A 26887-nucleotide genomic window follows, 5' to 3' on the forward strand; every position below is an offset into this window, starting at 1 on the left:
ACTATCTTCGAAAGAGGTTAAGGACTTTTGTAGAATACAGGAATTAGACTGAGGTGTGTGGGGTAAAGACATCATATAACTCCACTGTATATTCATTATCACTGGTTGCCAGTGGAATTTAGGCTGTTACATAAGATATTGACTGACACATAAAGGGGGACTCCATTATATTTGGTTCCTCTAATATGTCCTTATGTTCCTACAAGAGTATTATCTGCCAGTGCTTTATTGTTGAAACTTTCTAAGACATCGCAGGCTCGTCTCAGTCACATAATAAGAGTGCGGGTTTTTTTTTTGGAGTGCTGCTTTATTATGGAATCGACTCCCGATGGAGTTACAGAGGAAGCTTCTTTTAGTCAATTTAAAATGAAGTTGAAAACTTATTTGTTTCGGCAAGTGTTTGGATCTGTCAGCTAACTTGGGTATATGTCATGGAAACCTGCAGGACTGCTGAGGAGTTTAATGATTTGCTGGTATTTGCTAATTCTTGGATGGATGAGTTGATGAATGGATACGGTCCTCATGGTTTGGCATTCTTTTCTGATCCTTATATTTGGGTTGTGAACCACTCTGGTTTGTATTAGAAGTGTGGTATATCAAGTATTTTGAGGACAGTTGTCACCAGAAAACTTACTGCAGTATGGCTGGTCTGTTGAATCTGTTATCTTTAAATGAGAATGAGAAAGATCTACTATCAATGGATTAGAAGGAAGAGTCATCTTCAGATGCTACATTATGCTACTATCACAAAAAATGTTTACTTGGACAAGTATGAATTCAGGCAGGAGTCACGTGCTGATCTATTTTCAGTTCAAGCTACTGCAGGAAAGGGTGCTCTGAGAGCAGTATCCATGGATCTTACTAGGAAAATTTCTTACAGCAGTAGATGTCAGCAAGAAAGTAAGCCAAGCCAGAAACGTTGTCCCAAGTGTTAACATCAACTTCTGCAGCAAGTTTTTTTAGATGCCAGTGGTACTCTATCAGAAACTTTGAATAATTTGAGACTAATATCAACACAAGTCTGACTGCTCTTGGGTGCTGTCCAATGAAACCTGGAAAAGTAAGCAGAAGAGATCGTGTTGGATATGGCAAAAGAAAACGAGCTAACAAGGTAAAATTATGTATAATCATACCTGATAATTTTCTTTCCATTAATCATAGCTGATCAATCCATAGACTGGTGGGTTGTGTCCATCTACCAGCAGGTGGAGATAGAGAGCAAACTTTTGCCTCCCTATATGTGGTCATGTGCTGCCGGAAACTCCTCAGTATGTCGATATCAAAGCTCCATCCGCAGGACTCAGCACTTAGAGAATTACACCCACGAAGGGACACTCTGCCCAGCTCACCACCGCCGAAACGGGGGAGGGGAATTAACCCAGCTCATCCCCACACAAGTGGGGGAGGGGAATCCGTCCAGCTCATCCCCACGGAGCGGGGGAGGGACACCACACCCGCCGATGCGGGGGGATCTGGCTTATCCTGCAACCGCAACCGCGGGAGGAGCTGACTGACCCTAACACCGCCGAAGCGGGAGGGGTACAAAGCTGCCCTACAGCCGCACGAAGCGGGAGGGAGTGCCGGCAGAATTTTAAGTCTCAATCCAGCCCCGTAAAATGGAGGGGAGAGGAATGCAGCAGCTCACTGTAACACAAACTCGTCTTAACTCTTGAAGAATCCAAGTGAAAAAAACTTGAACACGAAGTCTTTCTGAAGTTACTGAAGACTAAACTTGAACCTGAAATGCAACCAGAATAAAAACAGTACAGATATCTGGGAGGGGCTATGGATTGATCAGCTATGATTAATGGAAAGAAAATTATTAGGTATGATTATACATAATTTTACCTTCCATATCATCAAGCTGATCAATCCATAGACTGGTGGGATGTACCGAAGCAGTACTCACTCAGGGCGGGACATTGAAATCCCTGACCTCAACACTGAAGCTCCAACCCGGGCCTCCGCCCGTGCAGCCACAGTCAAACGGTAATGCTTGGAGAATGTATGAGCCGAAGCCCAAGTTGCCGCCTTGCATATCTCTTCCAAGGAGACGGATCCGGCCTCTGCCATCGAGGCCGCCTGAGCCCTCGTGGAGTGAGCCTTCAGCTGGATAGGCGGCACCTTCCCCGCGGCCACATAAGCCGCTGCAATGGCTTCCTTGACCCATCTTGCCACTGTAGGCTTAGCAGCCTGCAGACCCTTACGAGGACCTGCAAACAGGACAAACAGATGATCCGATTTCCGGAAATCATTGGTCACTTCCAAGTATCTGATGATGACTCGTCTCACATCCAGATATTTAAGAGCAGAGTACTCCTCTGGGTATTCCTCCCTACGAAAGGAAGGGAGACAGAGCTGCTGATTCACATGGAAGCGAGAAACAATCTTGGGCAGGAAGGAAGGCACTGTGCGAATAGTCACTCCTGCCTCAGTGAACTGCAGAAAAGGCTCTCGACATGAGAGTGCCTGGAGCTCGGAAACTCTTCTGGCTGAAGTGATAGCCACCAAAAAGACTGCTTTCAACGTCAGGTCTTTCAGAGATGCCCTCGACAAGGGTTCAAAAGGCGGCTTCTGCAATGTTCTTAGTACCAGGTTGAGATTCCACGCAGGCACCACTGAGTGCAGAGGAGGGCGCAGGTGATTAACTCCCTTGAGAAAGCGCACCACATCTGGCTGCGAAGCCAGGGAAGCACCCTTCAGGCGGCCCCTGAAGCAAGCCAGAGCCGCTACCTGGACTTTAAGGGAACTGAGCGACAGGCCTTTCTCCAGACCTTCTTGCAGGAACGCCAACACTGAAGAAATTGGAGCAGTGAAGGGAGAAAGTGAGCCTGCTTCACACCACGCTGCAAAGATACGCCAAACCCTGGCGTAAGCAGTAGAAGTAGAGCGCTTCCTCGCTCTCAGCATAGTGGCGATGACCTTGTCTGAGAAGCCCTTCTTCCTCAGACGCTGCCGCTCAATAGCCAGGCCGTAAGACCAAAGGGGGAGGGATCCTCCATCACCACGGGACCCTGATGTAACAAGCCCTGCTCCACTGGCAGCCGCAGAGGATCGTCGACTGAGAGCCTGATCAAGTCCGCATACCAGGGACGCCTGGGCCAATCCGGACCCACCAGGATTACCCTGCCGGGATGCTTTGCCACCCGGTCTAGCACCCTGCCCAACATGGGCCAGGGCGGGAACACATAGAGAAGCTCTTGTGTCGGCCACTGTTGGAGAAGAGCATCTACTCCCAGGGATCGAGGGTCCCGTCCTCTGCTGAAAAAGCGCGGCACTTGGCAATTGGCCGATGACGCCATCAGATCTAGGCTCGGCTGGCCCCAGCGCTTCGTGATGTCCAAGAACCCCTGAGCAGATAGCTGCCACTCTCCGGGCTCCAAGGTATGGCGACTGAGAAAGTCCGCCTTGACATTCATGACTCCGGCAATGTGGGCCGCTGAAAGCTGCTCCAGGTTCGCTTCCGCCCACTGGCAAAGATTCATAGCCTCCTTGGCTAGAGGGGCGCTCTTGGTACCTCCCTGGCGGTTGACATAGGCCACAGCCGTGGCATTGTCCGACAGGACCCGTACAGGCTTCAACACCAGTACCGGGATGAACTCCAAAAGCGCCAACCGAATGGCTCTGAGTTCCAGGAGGTTGATAGACCACTTTGCCTCTGCAGGAGACCAGAGCCCCTGCGCTGTCCTTCCCAAGCAGTGGGCTCCCCAGCCTGACAACGAGGCGTCCGTCGTGACGACAATCCACTCTGGGGTCACCAGAGGCATTCCCGCAGACAACTTGTCTGTCTGCATCCACCAGCTCAGCGCCTTGCGCACTGCTGGGTCCAAGGGAAGGTGCACAGCATAATCCTCCGACATCGGAGTCCAGCGCTGCAGCAAAGAGTGTTGAAGTGGTCTCATATGAGCCCTGGCCCAGGGCACAACTTCCATCGTGGCCGTCATAGAGCCCAACAGCTGCACATAGTCCCAAGCCCGAAGGGGAGAGGCTACTAGGAACTGATCCACCTGAGCCTGAAGTTTGACAATCCGATTGTCTGGCAGGAACACTCTGCCCACTTGGGTGTCGAATCGAACTCCCAGGTACTCCAGGGACTGAGTCGGGCGCAGCTGGCTCTTCTCCCAGTTGATGATCCATCCCAGGGAGCTCAAAAGAGCAACTACCCGGTCCACAGCTTTGCCGCACTCTGCCTAAGAGGAGGCTCGGATCAACCAGTCGTCCAGATAAGGATGGACTTGTACCCCTTCCTTTCGTAGGAAGGCCGCGATGACCACCATTACTTTGGAAAAGGTCCGCGGAGCAGTAGCCAACCCGAAAGGGAGGGCTCTGAACTGGAAGTGTCGTCCCAGGACTGCAAAACGCAGAAAGCGTTGATGAGGAGGCCAGATGGGAATATGCAGGTACGCTTCCTTGATGTCCAAGGATGCCAGGAACTCTCCTGCCTTCACTGCCGCTATAACAGAGCGGAGAGTCTCCATGCGAAAGTGCCGCACTTTCAAGGCCCGATTGACCCCTTTGAGGTCGAGGATAGGCCGGACAGAACCTCCTTTCTTTGGTACCACAAAGTAAATGGAGTAACGTCCCTTGCCAAGCTGACTTTCTGGCACCGGAACGACCGCGCCCAGGCGGATCAGATTGTCCAAGGTCTGCTGCACTGCCACAGCTTTGACCGGAGACTTGCAGGGAGAGAGTACAAACCCGTCTTTTAAGGGTCGGCAGAACTCTAGTTTGTAGCCGTCTCTGATGACTTCCAGCACCCACGCGTCTGAAGTTATTGTGGTCCACTCGCCCAGAAACGAGGACAGCCGTCCTCCAATCTGCACTGGGGCGTGGACCAAGACCCCGTCATTGGGTACGAGACCCTGGGGGAGGACCGGAGGGAGCACCTCCGGGACGGCGGTCTCTGCGAAAGGAATGCTGCTTGGGGGAGAAATTCCTCTTGAAGGAAGAGGGGGCAGAGGAACCCGACTTGCCCGGGCGGTACCGATGGGCTTCCTGCAACCGTCCTCTGGAGGTACCGGGACGAGTACTAGCCCGAGCCCTGACCTCTGGTAACTTCTTGCCCTTAGACGTGCCGAGATCGGTCACGATTTTGTCCAGCTCGACCCCAAAGAGCAGCTTGCCTTTAAAAGGCAACCTAGCCAGGCGGGATTTAGAGGCGTGGTCAGCAGACCAATGTTTCAGCCAAAGCCACCGCCGCGCAGAGATTGTCTGAGCCATGCCTTTCGCTGAGGCCCTCAAGACATCATACAGCAAGTCTGCCAAATAGGCTAAGCCCGATTCCAGGGCCGGCCAATCAGCCCTCAAGGAATGATCCGAGGGGGAAGCCCGCTGCACCATAGTCAGGCACGCCCTGGCCACATAGGAGCCGCAAACTGAGGCCTGCAAACTTAAAGCAGCCGCCTCAAAGGACGACCTTAAGGCCGCCTCCAATCTTCTGTCTTGGGCGTCCTTTAGGGCCGTGCCACCTTCCACCGGCAACGCCGTTTTCTTAGTCACCGCAGTGATTAAAGAATCCACGGTAGGCCACAGATAGGCCTCACGTTCACTCACAGCCAAAGGATAGAGGCGGGACATAGCCCTAGCCACTTTAAGGCTCGCTTCTGGGACATCCCATTGAGCCGAAATTAAGGTGTGCATGGCATCATGCACGTGGAAGGTTCTAGGCGGGCGCTTCGTCCCCAGCATAATGGCAGAGCCAACAGGGGCTGAGGGAGAGACGTCCTCCGGAGAGGAAATCTTCAAAGTGTCCATGGCCTGTAACAACAGGTTGGGCAAATCCTCTGGGCTAAAAAACCGCGCTGCAGAGGGGTCATCCGCTCCATCCGAGCGGGGATCCGTCTCCTCCAAGGAATCCGCAAAGGACCGTTGGGAGACCTCAGACACGCTGCCCTCATCTACATCGGAGGAGACAAATTCCTCCAAGGCCTGGGAATCAACCCGAGGGCGTTTACCTCTGGGAACCTCAACCTCTCTACCAGACGAGGGAGCAGGGGCAGCGTTGTGCATGAGGAAGGCCTGATGCAGCAGCAAAACAAACTCGGGGGAGAAACCCCCCAGACTGTGCACTTCCGCAGCCTGGGCAACAGCCCTAGACGCACCCTCAACCGGCGCTTAACTTTAGCCGCTTCTGTGCCGACGCCCAAATTAAGGGCGTTCATGGCATTAATGTCTCCAACCTCAAGGGCGGCCCAAGAAGAAGCCGTCCGAGCCGCGTGGCCGGCCAAGATGGCGGAGGCGAGGAGCGGGGGATGGGCGTTTATGGCGGGAAAACCCGCCACGCCGGAGGAAGGACCGGGACATTCATCGGTCACGAAACTGTCACCCAACAAGGGCGAATCAGGCTTTAAGACCCCCGCATCCCCTCTAGAAGCGCTCAAGCGACCCGGGGAGCGACCCTTTGCGCCCTCGCCCTCCGACGCCATATGCCACGAGGAGAAGAATCGGGGAACCCCCTGCCCGCTATAAAAAGGTAAAAATTACCTGCTGTCCGCTCCGAGCTGTAACGACCTGGTGTCCCAGTGAGTAGCTGCAATAAACGTTTAAATAAACGTCGAAATAAACGCCTTTAAGGACGTTCAAAATTTTTTTTTTTTTTTTAACGGAGCCAGCGGGAGGGGGGAGAAAAGGAGGGATCTGGCACCACCAGGTTTGCACTTGCTCAAAAGAGCCCTCAACCCCAGGCACTCAACAAAACCTAAAAATTAGGCTTGGAGGGCTAGCCAGAGCTGCTGCTGTGTGTGACCACCACCTGCTGAGATAGAGAACATACTGAGGAGTTTCCGGCAGCACATGACCACATATAGGGAGGCAAAAGTTTGCTCTCTATCTCCACCTGCTGGTAGATGGACACAACCCACCAGTCTATGGATTGATCAGCTTGATGATATGGAAAAGAAAATTTGAAGACAAAATTTGCTCGCGCACTGTAAGTTGAAACAGAGGATCAACAACCAGAGTCAGTACAAAACAGCCCAAAATGTTCTGATCTGGATGACATAATTTAAAACATGAAGGATATAGTTGCTAAGTCCTCTAAAAACGGGAAGATTCAGATAGTGACAATGGTAACTTAAAGCAGGACAATAGAACTGCTGAAGAATTTGGAGTTTCGAAACATAGTTTAAAAAAACTTGAAAAGTTACAGAAAAACTACTGGTTTCCATGGCTGAGCCCGAATGCAGTAAAGGTAAACAACTGTCATTTGAAGTGTTGTCTAAAATGGCCAAATTTATGAGAATATTGCCCTGGAAAGAAAGACTGAAGATCGATGGTAAGCTTATCCATAAGCAGAAAAGACTGCTCTTAGCGAATCTTCATGACCTATATGACATATTTCAACAGAAGACAAACGGAATATACAAGATTGGAATTTCTAAATCCTGTGAATTGCGACCACCTTAGTGCTAAAGGAGCTCGTTCAGTGTGTGTTTGCCAGATTCACCAAAATGTCAAACTACTGTTGTCAGCCATCAGTGAAGCAAAGTTAGACTACACTTCATTGGTGTCTTTAGTCATATGTGATATAGAATCGCAACACTGTACAATTCATCAGTGCCAGAACTGTCTAGGCAACGCAGCTTGCCACAGTTATCTACTTCAAGTTGCATGGTGCTTCAACATGGAAGAAAGTGATGAAATCTCATTCAAACAGTGGGGCAACACAGATCGCACAACAATATTAAAAAAAAAATAAAGTCTGTTGAGAAGTTCATGAACATACTCTGCAACCAGATAGATGATTTCACTGTGGATCACTACATGGCTGCAGCTCAAGCTACCTCGCTCAAGAGCAATTAAAAAAAAAAATTGAAAGCAGCCAGCCTTAATTTTGCTAGACTTCACTCATTTTGTTGTCCAGGATTCCATTCAGGGGTTTTACTGGGAAAACAGGTAAGCAACACTCCATCCTGTTGCTATTTACCACATGTTGAATGAGGGCCTGGAATACATTTCCATGTCATTGCATGCAGGACGATACAGTGTGTGTGTATGCATTTCAGAGGGCATTCATGAACTGAAAGACGTGCTGCCTAATATTACCCACACTAAATACTTCCGTGATGGCGCTGCAGTTCAGTACAAGAACTTTACAAATTTGCGCATGCATCAACAAGATTTTAACTTGTCAGTAGAATGGCATTTTTTCACAAGCAACGGAAAGTGTGTCATGGCATTGGTGGCATCATGAAGAGTCTTGCCACAAAAAACACAGTCTATAACATGCCACTAGGCAACATATTTTGACTCCTGGTCTGTTCAACTGGGCAAACAAAAGAATAATAAATATAAAATTCCTTTTCATTTCTTGTGCTGATGTCAGTTCTGCTCACAAAATGTTAGAAAATCAATGTGCAACAGTGAAAACAATACCTGGAACAAGAAGCCACCACAGCTTCATCCCACTCAACAAGAGTGAGCTCAAAATTGGCAGACTATCTGCACATGATGCACCAACAACAGTGAAAGAAGAGAGTGGCATTTCTGTACAACTCTTCAAGTGTGGTCTTGTATGCTGCAGTTGTTTATGACTGGGCTTGGTTTTTGGGAACTATCTTAGAACTCTCTCAAGAAAATGCAGATATATTGGTTAACTTTATCCATCCTAAGGGTCCTGCATTGTCATTTTCCTGGCCAAGCCACAGAGATGAATGCTGGGCACCCATTATCCACGTGCTCATTCATGACTGTTAATATTCTGACTGCAACCGGTCATTAGTACCACCTGAACAAGGGAGATAAAGAAAAAAATTTGAACTTTACACAGCTTTTAAAGCTGAACACTTTAAATAACTCTTACTGGACTCCTGAATTGATACAGGTGCTTTGATGTCTTAAAATAAACCTTTCGAAAAAGAAGTTGCTGATAATTATTCAGAACTTGGAATTTTTGCCATTATCTTTGTTATGGATAGTTTAGGAAAAACCAAAATGAAACTGGCATCAAATACAAGGATTTTTCTTGCAATTTCAAATGATGTAAAGCTCGTTTTTGTACTACCTGTCCCACGATGAAAACTGCCTCTGAAGTGGACTCGGAAAGTATGACAATATTCGGTGAGGCATATCAGGAAAACTATAGCTTCCAGCTGCACAAAATTAACGAATGCTGCTAATTTTAACCAGTGCTACTAGGAGATAAAATATGAAAGCTTTTCTTGTAATATCTGTCGTACTGAAGGTGACATTTTGTTATGCAAGATTAAATAAAATCTCATTTTTGACAATTATTTAAGAAGCCATGGGCCTCATTTTTAAAGCACTTTGTAAGTCTAAATGCTTTGAAAATACGCCTCCATGTGCCCCAGGCTCAAAACGGGTTGCAGTTTCTAAATCTACACAAAATTCTGGTGGTGCAAATTTCAAAGTTGTAGGACACTTAATGGTAGAGTTATTAGGACCTAAAAGGTGCCTAAACTTTGTCGGCAATGAATTGTGCCGACCTTTCCTTGGATAAAAAGCTGGTATCTCAAAACCTGTTGAAGCTACAAAGTTTGCAGTTTTTCATCTTATATATTATTGGTCTCCATTCTGGTACACATATCGATTTCTGAAATGGTAAGGTGGGGAGGTTTCCAAATTGTGGTTGAAATTGACATGGAATGACCTCTGTGTGTTTGTCAGCAACTTGGAGCAGATGATCAAAAGCCCCATGCAGTTCCAAACAGCGCTCTAAAAACAGTGCTGGAACAACGTGGGGCATTACACCCCCCCCCCCCCTATGATCAGAGATAATAGCAAGCAAATTAAAGCATGCTATTATCTCATCATAGGGTAAAAGTGCAAGAGGATAGTGCCTGAGCATGTACTCAGGCACACTCTTCACGCACTTATTTGACAGGTCCGGGCTGTCAGGTCTGTGGGACCCCCAGATCCTCCTTCAGGTTCATGGCAGCTGTAGACCCAGTGGATCTCCAGCCCCCCAACCCCCCTCAGACCCCAATAAAAAAGCCCTGGTGGACCAGTTGGCTGCAAACACAAGCTCCCCCTCAAACATGATGATCTAAAAGCCCCCTTCCTTGCCCTCCCAGTACCTGAGTGGGTGGGATGGGGCTGCACTACCATACAAAGGAGTTTTTCCTTATATGGTGGTGAAACCCGCCTAGTGCATCCCAGGTAGAGGGGGGGCAGGGAAGGGGGCCTCTCGACCACCAGGCTGGGGAGCTTGTGTTTGCAGCGCACTGGGCTGCCAGGGCTTTTTTTCATTGGGATGTGAAGGGGGTTAGGGGAGCTGGAGATCCGCATATGTCGGGGGGGGGGGCTGTTAGCACAAGGTTCACCATTCCACCCCAATTTCCTGGGAACCCTAACACCAGCTCTGAGCTAGCGTAGGGTTTGCTGCTGGTAGTGTGCCACTATTTGGCACGCTGACCATATGGGGGGGGAATAATAAAATACCTGTTTAGAATGATTTGCATGGCACTTGCGGTCAGAGCCCATGAGCAAGTTGCTTCACGTTCTCGGGGGCTCTGATCATGGGGTGGTAGCAAACACAGGCATTAGTATGGCCTGTAAGTTACATCCTAGACCTTCCCTTCTTCTTCAGGATCCATTAAAACTGCACTGTTAGGGTTTGTGCTCAAAGTGCATGCAACTTTTTCCTTTTCAAGTGACTTCTTTTTGGAATGGTTTACTTGTATTTTTTATCATTTTGGAAAAAAATGAAAACTTTATTAAATAAATTTTGATTTTTTATAAATTGTGATATTTTTAATTTTTCTGTTTAAAACATAATAGCCATATTGGGTCAGACCAATGGTCCATCTAGTCCAGTATCCTGTTTTCAACAGTGGCCAAGCCTGGTTACAAGTACCTGGCAGAAACCCAAATAGTGGCAACATTCCATGCTGACAGGAGGAGCCTCCACGGAAAGTCAAAGCAAAACAGCCAACCGATCAGCAAACACCATGTGTCACATGGTGTTTGCTGATCGGTTGGCTGTTCCTTTGTTCTCTCTGTGGATTAACTTGCATACATAAAGGAATTCAAGCCTATCAGCTTCTCCTCAGAGAAAGTTGATTGTGATCCCTGAGGCAGGCGCTTTGGCGCCGAAACTCGGACCGTGTCGGGTCCTTGATATTGATATGAATATTCTGAATAAACTGTTTTTTGAGATTATCTCCCTATTGGTTTGCGCATTTGTCAGCCTCTACTTTTGCTGTTTTGCCTTAACATTCCATGCTACCATACTCAAAAAAAAGCAGTAGCTTTCCCATGTCTATCTCAATAGCAGACTATGGACTTTTCCTCCAGGAACTTGTTACTACACTCTTCAGCAACAAATTCCACAGATTAACTATTCGTTGAGTGAAAAAATATTTCCTCCTACTTGTTTCAAAAATATTTCCATGTAACTTTTTGAGTGTCCCCTAATCTTTGTACTTTTACTTATTCCAAAAGTACAAAGACTAGGGGACACTCCAAGAAGTTACTAGTCCCAATTTTTTATTGGTCTCTTATTTTGTAAACCACATTGGACCTCTTTTAGGATAAAGCGGTTAATAAGCTTTGCATTGTACTATATTGTATCGTATTATAAGTTGCCAATTTGGAATCTTTTTTTTAATATGAAGTCTCCCCTTTTTTGTTCAAGGAAAAAAAAAATCTATGTAACTTTGTAAGCCTGTGCGCTTTGAAAATGAGCCTCTATAGAATACATTTGAATTCTGAAGGAGATACTTATCTGTGATTTTTTTTCCCTCCTTATCTTCTATTTTATTTTCCCCTAGTTGATTTTCTTTTTTCATTTCCTCTAGGACAATGTGTATTTGCCAGCTGTCCAGTTTGTGAACAATCTAACTGCCCCTGAAGCAGGTCAGAACGCCAAAACATGTTTAGCTTACTCCAATCTGAATAGTCATTGGACTACAGGAAAATCTCTGTGTGGCTAAACTCCCATTGGACTATGGGAGCTTATTTTAGTTATTTATATAATAAAGTCATGAGAATTATCAGTGACAGAAACAGGATCTGAACCCTGGCTGCCCTGGTTCTCAGTCCGCACTCTGCCATAGCCCACCCTAAATCTCACTATATTTAAACCACATAACTTTTGGCCACATAGGTCTTGATTTTACAATAGGTTACATATACGAAATCCGAAAAAAGGCTCCTGTTTTATAAAGACTCCCTAGATACCTATATACCTTTACAAAATAGCTAAAAACTATTTTATAAAGGTATACAAAAACAGTTCTTATTCTCAAAGATCAACTATTACAGTATTGTACCCTAGAACTGCTTACAGGACTGTTTTTTTCTTCTGTTTTTGTATCTTCTGATTATTGGTCCACTTTCCCTTGCGCTGTACTTACTAATGTAAACCACACTGAACCCTGGAATGGGAATTTTAGCAGTATACAAGACCTGATTTGAATTGAATTGAAGATGTAACAAAGCAATCCTCACATTGGACAGAATGATAAGACTCTAGTTGCAAAGTATTCCAATCCCAAAGGCAGCATGTTCTCTGGCATGCTTAACTAGGCTCTAATGTTTGGAGAAGGGATATAAAGACCACCACATAGTAGCCCTGCAAATTTCAGTGAAACTGTGCACAATTCTGCCCAGGACGTCACTAAGCCCCTGCTCAATTGCACACAAAGGCCTTTAGAAGGAAGTCAACCTATGAGAATATCAGCCAACATCACTGTCTCCTTCAGCCACCACACAACAGTAGCTCTTACAAATACTTCACTTTTTTTTTATGCCGAACACAGTCTGACTTGCAAAAATTATGTCACCTCCAAATACAGGAATAATGCTCTCTACAGGCATCCAAGAGGTATCGAAGCAAAAAACGCATCTCTTCGATCCTCATGTCTGAAGTATGGCAAAGTCACCTCCTGACTGACATGGAAGACAGATACCACCTATAAAAGAAATGAGGGGGGAACATCCAAATGGAACTCTTGCATATGTAAAACTCAGAAACTGTTCCCAACACTATAAAGCTTGCTATTCTGAAACTCTTATTGCTGAGCAGATGGCTGTCAGAAACACTACCTTCTAGGTGAGATCTTTCAGAGATGCTTACTTCAAAGACTGAAAGGGCAAAGACTTACGTACCTGCAGAACCAAGCTGAAAATCTACACCAGAACCATCAGACGATACTGGTGGACACAATGAGTGTTTTAACCCAGTGTTTCTCAAGTCCGGTCCTGGAGTACCCCTTGTCAGTCAAGTTTTCAGGATATCCACAATGAATATGCAAGAAGAAAATTGCATATAATGGAGGCAGTGCATGCAAATCAAGTTCATGCATATACATTGCGGATATCCTGAAAACCTGATTGGCAAGGGGACTGGATTTTGGAAACACTGATGTAATCAAGCACCACATCCAGGTGCTAAATCAACAAAGTCCCCTCCAAGCAAATTTACAAACAAGTCAACTTCACTAAATGCACCTTCAAAGAAGTCATAAACAAAACCTGCGCAATAGAAGCCCAAAACAGAAAAAGCCTTGCTCTATAGACTTAAGCTTCAAAAACTCTCTATAGATCCTTGCACAGGCTAGCAAAGTGGGGACCTCATCCTTCCCTGCAACATTCTTGATAATCCCACTCATGTAACTTTTCCTCATCATCGCTCTCTCTAAAAAACCAACTCATGAGACAAAGTGAGATGGCTTGCCCATGAGAACTGGCCCCCGTATGAGGAGGATTCTCCTGTGGGAACTTCAAAGTAGTCGCCCCCCCCCCCCCCACCACCCTCGAAGGTAGATCAGATCTAAATACCATGGATGTCTAGGCCAATCCAGCATTACCTATCCAGGATGAAGGGCCACCTTTTGCAATACACAACCCAGAAGATACCACAGGAAAAGTAAAAATTACGTCTTAATGATAATTTCCTTTCAACTGGATGCACCATTCTAAACAAGTGGGTGTAATCCCCTCCTACCAGCAGATGAAAGTAGAGAGAAGCAGATATCTTCCAGTGAAAACTTCAGTATGCATCTGCTAAAGCAGCAGGTGGTCCCTTTGTAATACACATCCCAAAGCCAATCATCCACTGCAGCTGAAATGATCATCGAGAAAGTATACCACCACATCTGTGGCACTCACTACACTGCATCATCGACTGACTCATTGTTATTTCATGTTTCTTGTTTTTATTTTTTTAACTGAAAAAGGAAAGTGTCGAGCCTTGGTCTTCTGAGGGTGGGCTTCAGAATGGTACAGCCAACTAAAGGAAAGGAAATTATCAGGGTAAAACAATTTCAAATTCCAAGTCATCTGGCTTCACTGTTCTGAACAAGTGGTATGTACCCAAGAGGAACTACTGGACAAGGGAAGACAAAGCTCCCTGAGCAAGCCCTGTCAGCACATCCAATCTGTAATGCATCATAAAGGAATGAAGTGATGACCACTCTGCAGCCCTATAGATCTCCTCTGGAGCAACCTTCTGGGCCTCCATCCACGAGACTGCCTGGGCCCTCACCAAATAGGCTTTCAAACCCAGAGGCACTGAACTGATTTCTACCAACATAGATGGACTCTCTAGCTGCCTTGATCCAACTCACAATAGTGGCTTTGAAGTCTGCCTTGGCCCTTGCACAAAGAAAAGATCAGATCGGACAGACAAAATTCATTGGTCTCCTCCAGGTAGCAATGTCCTCCAAAACGTCCAACCTGTGTAGTTTCCAAGTGAAGGGAACGGAACCCTCTTCCTGAGAGGGCAAACAGACTTCAAGATATAGAAAATACTGGAAGTTTTCCAATGAGAACCAGGTGAGTTCACTGGCAGAGATCAGTTTTTCTCTACCTCCATCTTCTGAGATTTCCTGGCTGTACTCCTTCTGATGGCTGAAAAATATAGGGGCATCTTGGTGTCCTATCAACACCATCAAATCCATCACTAGGATCCCCCAACAGTTTTGTTTTATGACAAATACCTGCTGCGACAGCTTCTGGATTCAAACCATGCCTGCTCAGAAAATCTGTTTGTATGTTCAGACAGAGCAATGTGCACTGGAAATGTCTTGACCCACTGAAAGCAACAAGGAAGTTTTTTGCTACTTCTCATTCCTCACTGCCAGCTGACAAACCACTGCTGTGGCATTCGTGAAAAAGATTCTGACTACCTTACTCAACTAAAATCTGGAAAGTGTGCAATATTTTCTAAATGGCCTGAGTTACCAAGTGGTTTATTGGACACATTGCCTCGTTCACGTACACTATCCCTGAGCTACCTGGCCCAGACAAAAAGTTTCCTAACTCGCGAGACTCGTCTGCGTCAACAACTAATCAAGAACTTCCTAATCTATGTTCTTTACTTGGTTCCGTGTATTTAACCACCATTTCATATGAGCTTTGGACTCTACAGCCCATCAAAGGAGCATCTTGTAACTTTGATACTGCACAAACCATCAACTTTCAAAGTGACAACTAGAGGGCCTACAAATGGACCCAAACCCATGCAACAAGACAGTCACTGTCACTGAACATAGCACCAAAATATAATCCCAGGTAGAAGGCGCCTTTCTTCACCATAAGACCTCTTATCTGAGGCTGGGAGCTTGAACATCCTCTGTTTGGCAGGAATATTCCTAAACGAGTAAAAGAAACAACCTCTTAGATACTCTATGTATTGAAAGAGTTCCAATTTGCTTTCCTCAAGATTGACTATTCAAGCAGTAGCCTGCCAATTCTCCATCTCTGACTTTGCCCTGATAAACCAATTGTCTAGATTCAGATTTACTAGAGCTTCTCCTCTGCACAGCACTGCTGCAACTACCACTATAATCTTGGAAAAGGTTTGAGGAGGGGGAAGAAGTTGTGGTCAGCCCATAAGAAAGAGCTTGGAACTGGTGTTGACAAAGGATGGCAAACCTTAGGCATCTTTTGAGTTGGTATTCAGATTGGAATGTGCAAATAGGCTTCAAACAAGCCTATCCAAACAACCCAACCTAATTTACGAACCTAATCCACAACATTAACATTAACCATACCTCAATCCTTCCCCACACATCTAATACAATTGTGTTATCTCTATAACATTTTTTACCCATACATTGAGGCATATCTTCAAAGCACTTAGCCTTCCAAAGTTCCACAGGTTTCTATGGAACTTTGGAAGGCTAAGTGCTTTGAAAATATGCCTGATTATGTTACCTCTGTGATACTTTGTACCCATACATTTTGTTATCTCTATGATACTTTGTACCCATACATTGTAAGCCGCACTAAACCTGCTATCGAGCGGGAAACAACGGGGTATAAATGCTACAAATAAATAAATAAAACCATGAGGAACTCTCCTGAGCTCACTGCTGAAAAGACTGATCGCAGTGTTTTTATCCTGAAGTGAGGAATCTGGAGAACCTGGTTTATCCTCTTCAAATCCAGGTTGGGTTGGAAAGAGCCTTCTTTCATCATGGCTACAAAGTAGATGGACTAACATCTCATTTCCCACTGCTCCTAAGTCTAGTAGTCTCTTCAACAAAGCCACTGCCTCCACATTTTTTATCCAGCCTGCAACAGATTACCTGTGAGGTGAGGACGGGGAATCTACAACATTAAACCTCTTCCTACCACCTCAAGAACACACCGGTCAGATGTCCAGGCCCACTCCTCATAAAAGACAGATAGCCAACACACTATGTTATGTTGAGGGGTGCTCCTCTAATATTTTACTGTGCTCCAGACTCTGAGAGCCTCTCTTGAAGTCAAACCAAAAACAGGATACCTGAGTAGAGCTTGTTTTGCCTAAACAGTAATGTCTAGCATCTCAGAACCTATTCCTTCCTAGCACAGAGTGAGAAGAAAACCTTAGCTTCTCCTCAGGGGAGCCTTGCCTCTTCCAGATCGTTTCCCCTAAAGAAAAGTCTACTAAGTTATGTCAGATGTCACATCTGCAGACCAATTCCATAGCCACAGAAGCCTCCTAGCTTAGATGGAAGTCTAAATGAGACATGAAGCAGATGCCTTTATACAAAGCTATATCGAATTCAAGCCAGCATCCCTTTTTGAACTCATCTGATCCCATTTCCTTGAGACTGAATCGATGCAAACATGTCCTAGACATACAGATACTGCAAATTGTTAGCTGAAGTCTTAAGGCCCCCACTTCAAAAATTTGTTTGAGAGATGACACAAGCTTACAATCCTGCAGGTACTTAAGAGCTGTACAACCATCTCCTTTGGGTAACTTCAGCTTCTCCTTTTCCTCCTGAAATGAAGGATAGAGCCTTTCCAACCCAAAGGATGGAGCACCCCACTCCACTAAAATAAGGCCTTACACTGGCTGATGCACTAGAAATGCCTTGGTGCATTTAAGAATACCCTCGAAAACGGGATCCCCCTCAGCCCCTAACTCCTGACTGCTTCACAATACTTAATGTTTACAGTGCCTACAAAATCATGTCCAAAAGTATTTCCCTCCAGGAGAAGATGACCATTGCTCATCCTCATCATTAACTGGAACTCTACTTCCTACAGAGTGCTATTGAAGACCCTTAAATATCTGAACTGGCCACATGTCAACAGTTGGAACCTATCCCACCTGACAACTGACTCTCAGTCCTCCCCACACCACCCCCATTTGTGCTTTGTTTGGGGGCGGGGGAGGCACCTTAAAAAAAATTAGGTCTTATATGAAAACACTCTTTCCATTAGTACATCCCACTATTCCAGAACATGTGGGATAGTTGTGTCCATCAGCCAGCAGGTGGAGATAGAGAGCTGAAAACTGAGCAGAGATCTTTCTAGGAATCCAGTCCAGCTACTTAGTATTTATGTAGACAAGCAGAACACACATAACCACCTTAAACAACTCGCTAACCTACCGTTAACAAGATGACCAAGTATATGTAGACCTTTCATCTCTGGACAACCTGTAGAAAATAAATATTCAGGAAACACCATGCAAGGTGAACAGTCGTTATGACCCATTACTATGTACCAATTAAACATCTCAGAAACCTTGCACAGGCCTCTAGAATAGTGAAAAGGACTAATGAAAGAAAATTATCACTAATTTCTCCATCCATTATGTAGCTTTATACTATTCCAGAACCTACGGTATGTTCAAAAAGCAAGCCCAAGAGTAGTGGGATCCTAGTGCCGATGCTCTGAGGACCAAAATTCCAAAATGGGCTACTGAGCATGCCACAAACATCCACTCTGTAGTGCTTGGCAAAAGTACACAGTCAACCACATTGTCACATTCCAAGTATCTGCCAGAGACAGTAAGTCTCCACCCAGGATGTCACTGTACATTTTGTAGAACGAGCCTCCAAGGCCTGAGGAACCTGCTCCCCCGCAAGCAAATAGGTTAACAATAATCTCCTTCAGCTATTTAGCAATTGTGGGTTTGGAAGCCATGAGGCCAAGTCTCTGTATACCAAAACGCACAATCAGACCAATTTGTGAAACTCATTCATGAACTCCAGCTATCTAAATACGCACATTGAGAAGCTTCAAGGAAGAACACAGAGCCTCAGTGTCCTCTCTGTGAAAGGAAGAAAGCTCCACAAATTTGTTGGGATGAAATGCAGATACCATCTTCAGAAGAAAGGAAGGAACCACAAATAGGGAGATTCCCACCTCTGAAAAGCAAAGAAACAGATCCGGCCAAGAGAGCCTGAAGCTCCAAAACCCTATGTGCTACCTCAACCACCACTAAGAATGCTGTCTTTAGCCTAAGATCTTTCAAGGAGACCTTCTGGAGCAGGTCAAAAGGAGGCTTCTGAGGAGCCCACAGGACTAAATTAAGGTTCCACTCTGGACACAGCGTACAAAAGAGAAGAAGCAAGCGGCCTACTTCCCACAAGAATTGAATATCTGGGTGAGCCACAAGAGACAGCTTCTACAGTCGGCTCATGAAAAAGGACAAAGCGCAACCTGAACTTTTAGAGTCAAACACCAATCCTTTCAGAAGACATGCCTAAAGAAATGCTTGGAAATGTGTGATGAGCAGAGAAGAGAGAAAATCTACACTCGGAACAGAAGTCCTCGAACTTCCTTCACAACCTTGCATACGCCATGGATGTAGAGCGTTTCTGAGCCTGAAGCAAGGTACTAATGACCAAATCAGAATAAATTCTTTATCTCAACCAAGCCCTTTCAACAGCCAAGCTATAACACTAAAGGGACACAAATCCTCCATGAACACCAGACGTTGGTTCAGTAGGCTGTATACCTGCGGAAGATGGAGAGGCCTTCCATCCAGTAGTCAAATCAGGTCTGTGTACCAAGGATCCCGCAGACAATCCAGGGCTACGAGAACTATTCAACTCCAGTGAAATTGATCCTTTTCAATACGTAGCCTACCATAGGCCAAGGAGGAAAAACATACAGTAGATGTGCTTCTAGTCGGGGCTGCAGTAGGGTATCGATCGCCATCAAGCATGGCTCTGACGGATGAAGAACTTGGGTACTATGACATTCATTTTTGTTCCCATCAAGCAGAGAACCCCAATCGGCCCTCTATCAGCCAAAACCCCTGGCTGGATAGTTCCCATAACCTTGGGTCCAAGAAGTGCCTGCACAGAAAATCTGCTTCCACATTCAAGGACCCCAAGTTGTGAGCTGTCAACAAGAAAGGATTTTTCTTCGTCCAACTCATAATGCAGGACTCCGCCTCCACCACCATCAGATGACTCCGGATCCCACCTTACTTGTTGATATAAGACACCACATTGTCTGAGAAAACTCGGACCAGGGACCCTGCCAGAAAGGGAACAAAGTTGCGTAAGGCATTTCATAATGCACCGAGCTCAAAGCAATTTAATTGACCACAAATGTGTCTGTCCAGGTGCCTTGTGCCAGATGGAACTTGTAATGAGCTCCCCAACCTGACTTGTTGGCGACGTCACCACCTTCCATTGTGCTATAGGAAAGGGAGCTTCGACGATCGAATTCTTGGCGACAACCACCTCTGCATATTCTGTCTGGCAGCCAGCATCCAAGGAAGATGAAGGTGGTACTTATCTGAGACCAGTGACTGAGAAGAGACTCATAGAATAGCCACATACGAGCCCTTGCCCAAGGAATCACTTCCATAGCCGCAGTCATTGACTCCAGAATCTGGACACAGACCCCGGGCCTGCATCGACTGAGGAGACTAATCTCTTGAACCAGCTTCAACCTCCTGTGCTCTGTGAGAAAGATCCTCTCCCATGCTGAGTTGAATAGAATGCCCAGATAATCCAGTGCCTGCAATGGAGTTAGTATGCTCATCTCGAAATTGATCATCAAATCCAGCAACTGCAAAAGACCAACAACTTTGACCATCACCACCATGTTGTCAGAATAGGGTGACGTACGAATAAGCCAGTTATCAAGATATGGGTGAACTGAATCCCTGGTGGCGAAGGAAAAACGCCACTACCATAATATTGGTAAAGGTTTGTAACCAGAAAAACAGTAGACGCCGCGATCGCTGAAAACTCTGTTCCTGCTGCCTCATCGCAAATCCCGCTGGTAGCAGCGTATTGGACCCAAACTTCTCTGCTCCAGCAACCTGGGCTGGATCACTGTTTGATAAAGGGCAGTTTGCTAGCTCTCTTGCCATCTATGGCTGCAAAAGGGCTCTGTAAAGACAAAGACAAACCCAGACCACATGATAAAATTGCGGCCCCTGAAAGTTTGGGTCAGCCTGGGTGGCGAAGGTGGAGGCTGAGGTAACTGGGGCTAAGGAAACTTTGCTGGACAAACGATTAAGCCCTATCGACTCCAAGTTAGAGCAATTGCACAGTAATTTGGAACGGCTCAATACTGATCTGGCAACTATAAACAGAGACATGTGGAGCTTGAGGACCGAGTGACTAAATGGAGGAAGAACATTCTCAACTGCAGAAATTTGTGGCCACGTACGAGGATAAAACTGAGGCTCTGGAAAACAGATCCAGACGGAATAACCTTCACTTTGTGGGTCTGCCTGAGACCATTGAGGAACAGGAACTACGGGGCTTTTTGTAGTCTTGACTGTCAACAATTGAAGCTTCAAGTCTTTGGTTTACTACAAGTGGAACGGACCCACCGAGTGGGTCCCGCCAACAGACATCCACAAGACCCTAAGTAGTCATCTGCCGTTTGCTTAACTTTGCTTATAGAAGTCTACTATCCTGCAGGCTCTGTGTGGAGGAAAAGAACTTTGATATGAGAATCATGCCAGTATGCGGGATTTTTTTGATGCTATCTGACCTATGACGACTACTGTCTCAGGGCTTCATAAGGCCTTGTGGAAGTTTGAGAGTGCTAAAGACTTAGAACCCCTTCAACATAAATGGGAGAGAGATCTTGGTGTACCCATGGATTCATGGGATATATTATCTATTCAGGGCATACCATGACTCACTAGCAATGCCAGCTACAGAGAATGTTTTTTTCGAGTCCTATTTCAGGCTTATTGTTCTCAAGTTCATCCATTTCGCGCGGAGGGCTTGCCATTGCCCCTTTGCTTAAAATGTCAAGTGTCAGATAATATTATTTACCATGCTTTTTGGGACTGTGTCGTGGAAAGATGCTTTTGAAGCAAAGTGGTTACATACCTGAAGTCGATTTTGCGTTGTAGGATTGGGGGTACACGCCAGACAACTGGTGTTGGCCTCCCCGGGATCCTCTACAGGCTCCACTGCCACCAGTACCTTGCTGTTTCGAAAATTATGTCTTTTGTAACGAAAATGTATATTGCAGTCTTGGACCTCGGCTGACCCATCTATATTTTGGCACTGACGCAGTTTGGTACATACTTTGATAACATGGGAGCCAAAGGAGGTGAGGGGATCTTATAAATGTAAAACTAGGTTTTTGAAGCTCTGGAACCAATATTTGGACTCGTTGTCCGCCCAGGAGTAGAAGTCTTAATTTAAATGGCCTTTGTAGGTCATTCTCCGTAGTATTACCTGGCCTTACCCTCTTAATAGCAGTATTTTATCTGGTTGATGATACTGGGGCAAGGGAGATAAAGGTTTTGGGGACTACTTTGCTGATGTGCCCATTCTGCTTTGCCAGGGGGTTATAACAATACAGACCACTTGGGGGTGCAGACGGAAAAGATGCATAGTACAGGTTTATATGTGGGATGGGAAGGGGGATAGGGGATAGATTCTGTATTTGTTATGGTATAAGCCAATCAGAATTAAATGTGTAGCATGATGTTTTGTTGGATCAGATACATATATATACACCAATATATTTGTGCAGCTTTTAAAAATATATATTTGACACTGCAGCAGAGAGAATAGTTTCATTTCAAGCCCCTCTCTCCCCATCCCTTTTTCCGGGAACTTCTGATAGCAGGGATAGTTAATTACAAACACTTAAACACAAGAGAGCTTCCTCTGCCCTCCCACCTAACAAAAGATTGACTAAGGTGGGCACCTGAATACCCCATTGAAAACAAAGAACTCAGAGGAAAAGCATAAACAGGACATTTGCTTGTCAAAGGTATACCTGCCCCTCCCATCAGCTTTCAGACATGTGCAGAAAGGAAGGACTTGTAATGTGTATCTGCCCCAGAGACTGAGCAGGACATCAAAAGACCATTTGCCAGCAAAATCCAGACAGCAAGTCTCGTGATGTCATAAGACATGAGACCAGGACTCAGGGGTCGTGTGCAGACATGAGACCAAGATACCACAATGCATTGCAAATGCCCAAGGGTCGTGTGGAAACCAGGACAAAGATCCACATGGCATATCCTCCTGCAGCTTGCAAGGTATAAAAGCAAAAGCTGTTTCCCAAGATTCAGATTCTCTTCAACTGCAAGCAACTCAGATTCTCTTCAGCTGCAAGCAACTCAGATCCACTCACTGCAGAAGCCCTGATGCCTTGCTCCTCAACATGTGCTCATCAATCAGCTGGACCACAGCATGCTTGTAACAAGGACTTGTAAGTTAACCTACCTGCTACTTTGTTCTATTTTATGCACAGATTATCTGTAAAGATCTCTTAAAACCTACCTCTCGTGTGCAATTGTATATTAAATCAACCTTTTTGAAGCTAAAAATACGGTCTCTTTGTGTTCTGAGTATATGGTATCTTTTATATATACTTAATTTATTTAATTTATTGCAATTATCACCTTTGGTGATTGGTGGAGAAATTAATATCCTAAAACTTATAAATGCAGCACCTGCTCTTAAATTATAAACAGTGGCGAGTTGCTCTAGAGCTATTTTCCCCCAAAAAATAATAATTTCTTGAACCGTATTGACACACTTCTGTATTCCTGATAACAGTGGGCAGTGGGTTGGAGGGGAGGGGGCAGAGAAAAAAAGATGGACTTGGTCTTCATAATGTGTCACTTTTGATACTGTATTGCCATTGTTGTACTCCCACTGATAAAAATGTTTGTCATAGGGGGGTTTGTAAAGGGGGAGAGGGGGAAAATGGGAAACAAATTTATGATGGACTTCATATTTACTTTTATGTATAAGATCTGATCATTTGGATTTTTGTTTATCAAGATTTATAGTTGTATCTGTTTTGAACAAGGTCAAAACGTTCTTGGAGCTGTAGCAAGACCGTAGGGAAAAGCCCTGAAATGGAAATGACAGCCCAGCACAACAGAAACCTCTGATGCGATAGTCATATGGGTAAATTTATTTATTAGGATTTATTTACCGCCTTTCTGAAGGAATTCACTCAAGGTGGTGTACAGTAAGAATAGATCAAACATGAGCAATAGACAATTACAGCAGTAAAACAATATGTTTGTACGTTTGGGAAGCTCACCAGGTGCCCTTGGCCTGGATTGGCCGCTGTTGTGGACAGGATGCTGGACCCTTGGTCTTTTCCCTGTGTGGCATTGCTTATGTACTTATGTAAAAATGTTCAAATAACAGTACAAAGTATGGCATAGTATATACTACTTACAATGTCAACACAATACGCAATAGAACATTATAATTGATATAACATGTAGATAGGTAAGAAAGTACGAAAAGTTAGAAGGTAAGGTGACTGATTTAAAGAAAGTGGCACATGAGGTCAGAGAAATGGTTATCTCAGCTAGGGTAGGAGTGTATAAACATGTCCTGCTGCAGTATAGGCAGCCCGAGTCACTCCTTGTGTGTGTGAGTGAGACTAACAAGTTAGTTATTTCTTCCATTAAAGGCCTGGTTGAAGAGCCAAGCTTTCACCCGCTTCCTGAACAATGCAGCCAATCAGAGAGCTCCTTTCAAACACTCAGCTCCACACTAACATTCCATTACTCTATTTTAATTAAAAATATTACTTAAAACCTTAATTTTTGGATTTAAACTATATAATTCAGATTAGAGCAGTCCTATAACGTGAATTATGTAAAATGTTTCATCTAATTAGACCCTTAAATACCCAAAATAGAACTCTATAAAAATTGACTGATTTGCATAAAGCCAGACCCCAAATGAAAACATAGCACACATATGCAAACTTCCCACATCTAAATACCATTACCAAAGCTCTTGCACACACTTCTTAAATTAATTTGTAATTATTTTTTGTAAGTAGGTGTCGGTGCAGGTCTCCGGTGACCTCACAGCGCCTGAGTTCTTGCGCAGTTTAAGGGTCACCTGAGTCAAACAGCCCTTATCATCCGGCAACATCTGGGCTCATATTAATTTAAAAAATGCACCATATGCACGTGCGTTCACGCATGCACGATCACACAAACGCCCTGATTTCAGCAGAACTAAAATTTCAATAAATAGACCCTTCTCAGGTCACAACAAATCCCCCCACTCAATTCAATTTAATAAAACTGGTGGTGCAGTAGCTCCCGAGGCTTCGAAACCCTCCTGGAGTCATCGGGCATTTTTTCTAATTGCTCCTGCACGGATGTACAAGTATGCCTCCTTGAGATCGAGGGTAGTGAGAAATTCTCCTGCTTAAACCAAGGCTTAGTGTCTCCATACGGTTTAGATCTTTGAAATCTAAGACCGGACGGAAGGTGCCTTCCTTCTTTGGGACAATGAAGAAGATAGAGTATTTGCCTTGTCTGTTCAGCCTGTGGACCTGAACAATAGCCCAGAGCATCAGCAAGGAATCTACGGTGGCATGAAACCTTGACCTCCTTGGTTACCTTTCAAAAAGGAAACAGTAAGAAGAGAAGAATGACAAGGCAGAACTCCAACTTGTAGCCTTCTGAAGGAATATACAAACCCACTGATGTGATTTTGGCCCACCCCTCCCAAAACTCCTAAAGATGCCCTCCCACCGGAGGAAGAGAAGCATGGACCAGACTCACATCGTTTTAAACCGCTGGGGACATCGGGCACTTGACTGACATACCTGAAAGCAGGACTTCTCACCATAATGCTGACAACCAGGCCAGTACCATCTGTTGTCTCAAAATCATGACCAGGAGCCCCCTGAAGACGGACAACCAAACGCTTTCAGCTTATCCTTCCATAACTGCTGTGGATTAGCTTCCTCCAGTTCTTTCACCAAGTTAGTGAGATTTTCTCACCACTTGCCCCAAAAGGGCAGTTTAAATAGACATGACTTTGATGCTGCATCTACTGCCCAATGCCACAACCAGAGTTGCTGACATGCAGAAAACTAAAAATATACTGCGGGCCACAACCCGTAACATCTCATAAATATCATCCGCCCAGAAGGCTAACACCACTTTCATTTGACCATTATGGCACTCGCCTTGTGTTGTCAAATGCTGATGCCACTTCAGGCATGCTCTTGTCATAAGTACATAGGTATTTGCATACCGGGACATACCAAAGGTCCATCAGGCCCAGCATCCTGTTTCCAACAGTGGCCATTCCATTTACAACGCAAAACATTTTGGATTTTCACACTGGACACAGTAGAACCCAATGGGCTTAATACTTACATTCATTGGGGCTGTTTCTTTTGATGTAGCCAGAGGGGGTGTGAGTTGAAACAGCTGTTTCCGGTTCTGAACTAATATAAGAACGCTATCGCCATTTTGGTTTTGTAATGTGAGAGAGCAAGCACACACAGATGCTGTAGGCAGAAATCCGGTAAGCCGGAGGCACCATTGAGAAAATGTAACGAGTAAGTGATGAAGAGATAGTATATTTGACCCCACTCTCTTTTATTGACAGATTTGGCGATACTCCCCCTTGACAAAGTTAAACGAAACGGGGACCTGTTGGGATGTAAGAGCTCACCAACCTGCATAAGATAAGTCTCGAGTGTATTAACAAGCAATAATGAGAGTGGCTAAGGAGTCACAAGATCTACTCATTATTTAATTTGAATTTGGATATAAGGTGGAGGGGGATGAGTCTATGATTAATCAATGAACACGAGCAAGCGATTGACCTTAGAGTGAAATGAGAACAGCTGTGTCAGCTATATGAGACTCTACCTCACATAGTTAACCTATATAGTCCTTCTATATAGCTAACTCGTTCAAGACACTCTGTTAGTTGTTTTGTGATATTTCTAGGATAAGCAGCATAAAATGTATTCTACTGTTCTGGGATCTTGCCAGGTACTTACAACCTGGATTGGCGACTGTTGGAAACAGGATACTGGGCTTCATGGACCTTCACTCTGTCCCATATGGCAACACTTATGTTCTTGTCTCTTCCTCTTAAGATGAGTGCGTTTGGAAGCATCCTTCATGACTGGTAAAAAAAAAAATTACCTGTAAAGCTGCTACCTGATCCCTGTGCAACAGAGTAGACGGCACATCCTTAAAGCAAGTCCTGCTCGGTGCCATATTTAATAGACTGGGCTCAATATAGATGCAGATTAAGGAGAAATTAGATCTTACCTGCTAAACGTCAAGTAGTAATTTGCTTTCCATTACTCCCTCCGGACCAGCCCAGAATGCAACTGATGGGTTGTGCCCGCCTTCCAGTAGGTGGAGACTGAAAACTGACTCTAGAGAGAGCAATTAAGAGCCCTGGCCAACTGTAACTACACTCAGTATTATCATAATAAAGCAGAAGAAAAAGAAAGC

General features: G+C 45.1%; 1 protein-coding gene across 6 annotated transcripts in view; it reads right to left on the minus strand.

Annotated features, from left to right (window-relative positions):
* Positions 1-26887, minus strand: part of CNOT4 (CCR4-NOT transcription complex subunit 4) — an 898013-nt gene that overhangs the window by 851126 nt on the left and 20000 nt on the right. The window contains exon 2 of one of the 6 annotated variants that reach the window (XM_030215601.1): positions 8374-8725. The exons of the other annotated variants lie outside the window; for them this stretch is intronic. The gene's annotated coding sequence lies outside the window, so the exon portion shown is untranslated. The remainder of the gene's footprint in view (positions 1-8373; positions 8726-26887) is intronic. 6 annotated transcript variants of the gene reach the window in all.

The sequence above is a fragment of the Microcaecilia unicolor genome, chromosome 10 (genome assembly GCF_901765095.1).
Source record: "Microcaecilia unicolor chromosome 10, aMicUni1.1, whole genome shotgun sequence".
Classification (NCBI taxonomy): Eukaryota; Metazoa; Chordata; class Amphibia; order Gymnophiona; family Siphonopidae; genus Microcaecilia; species Microcaecilia unicolor.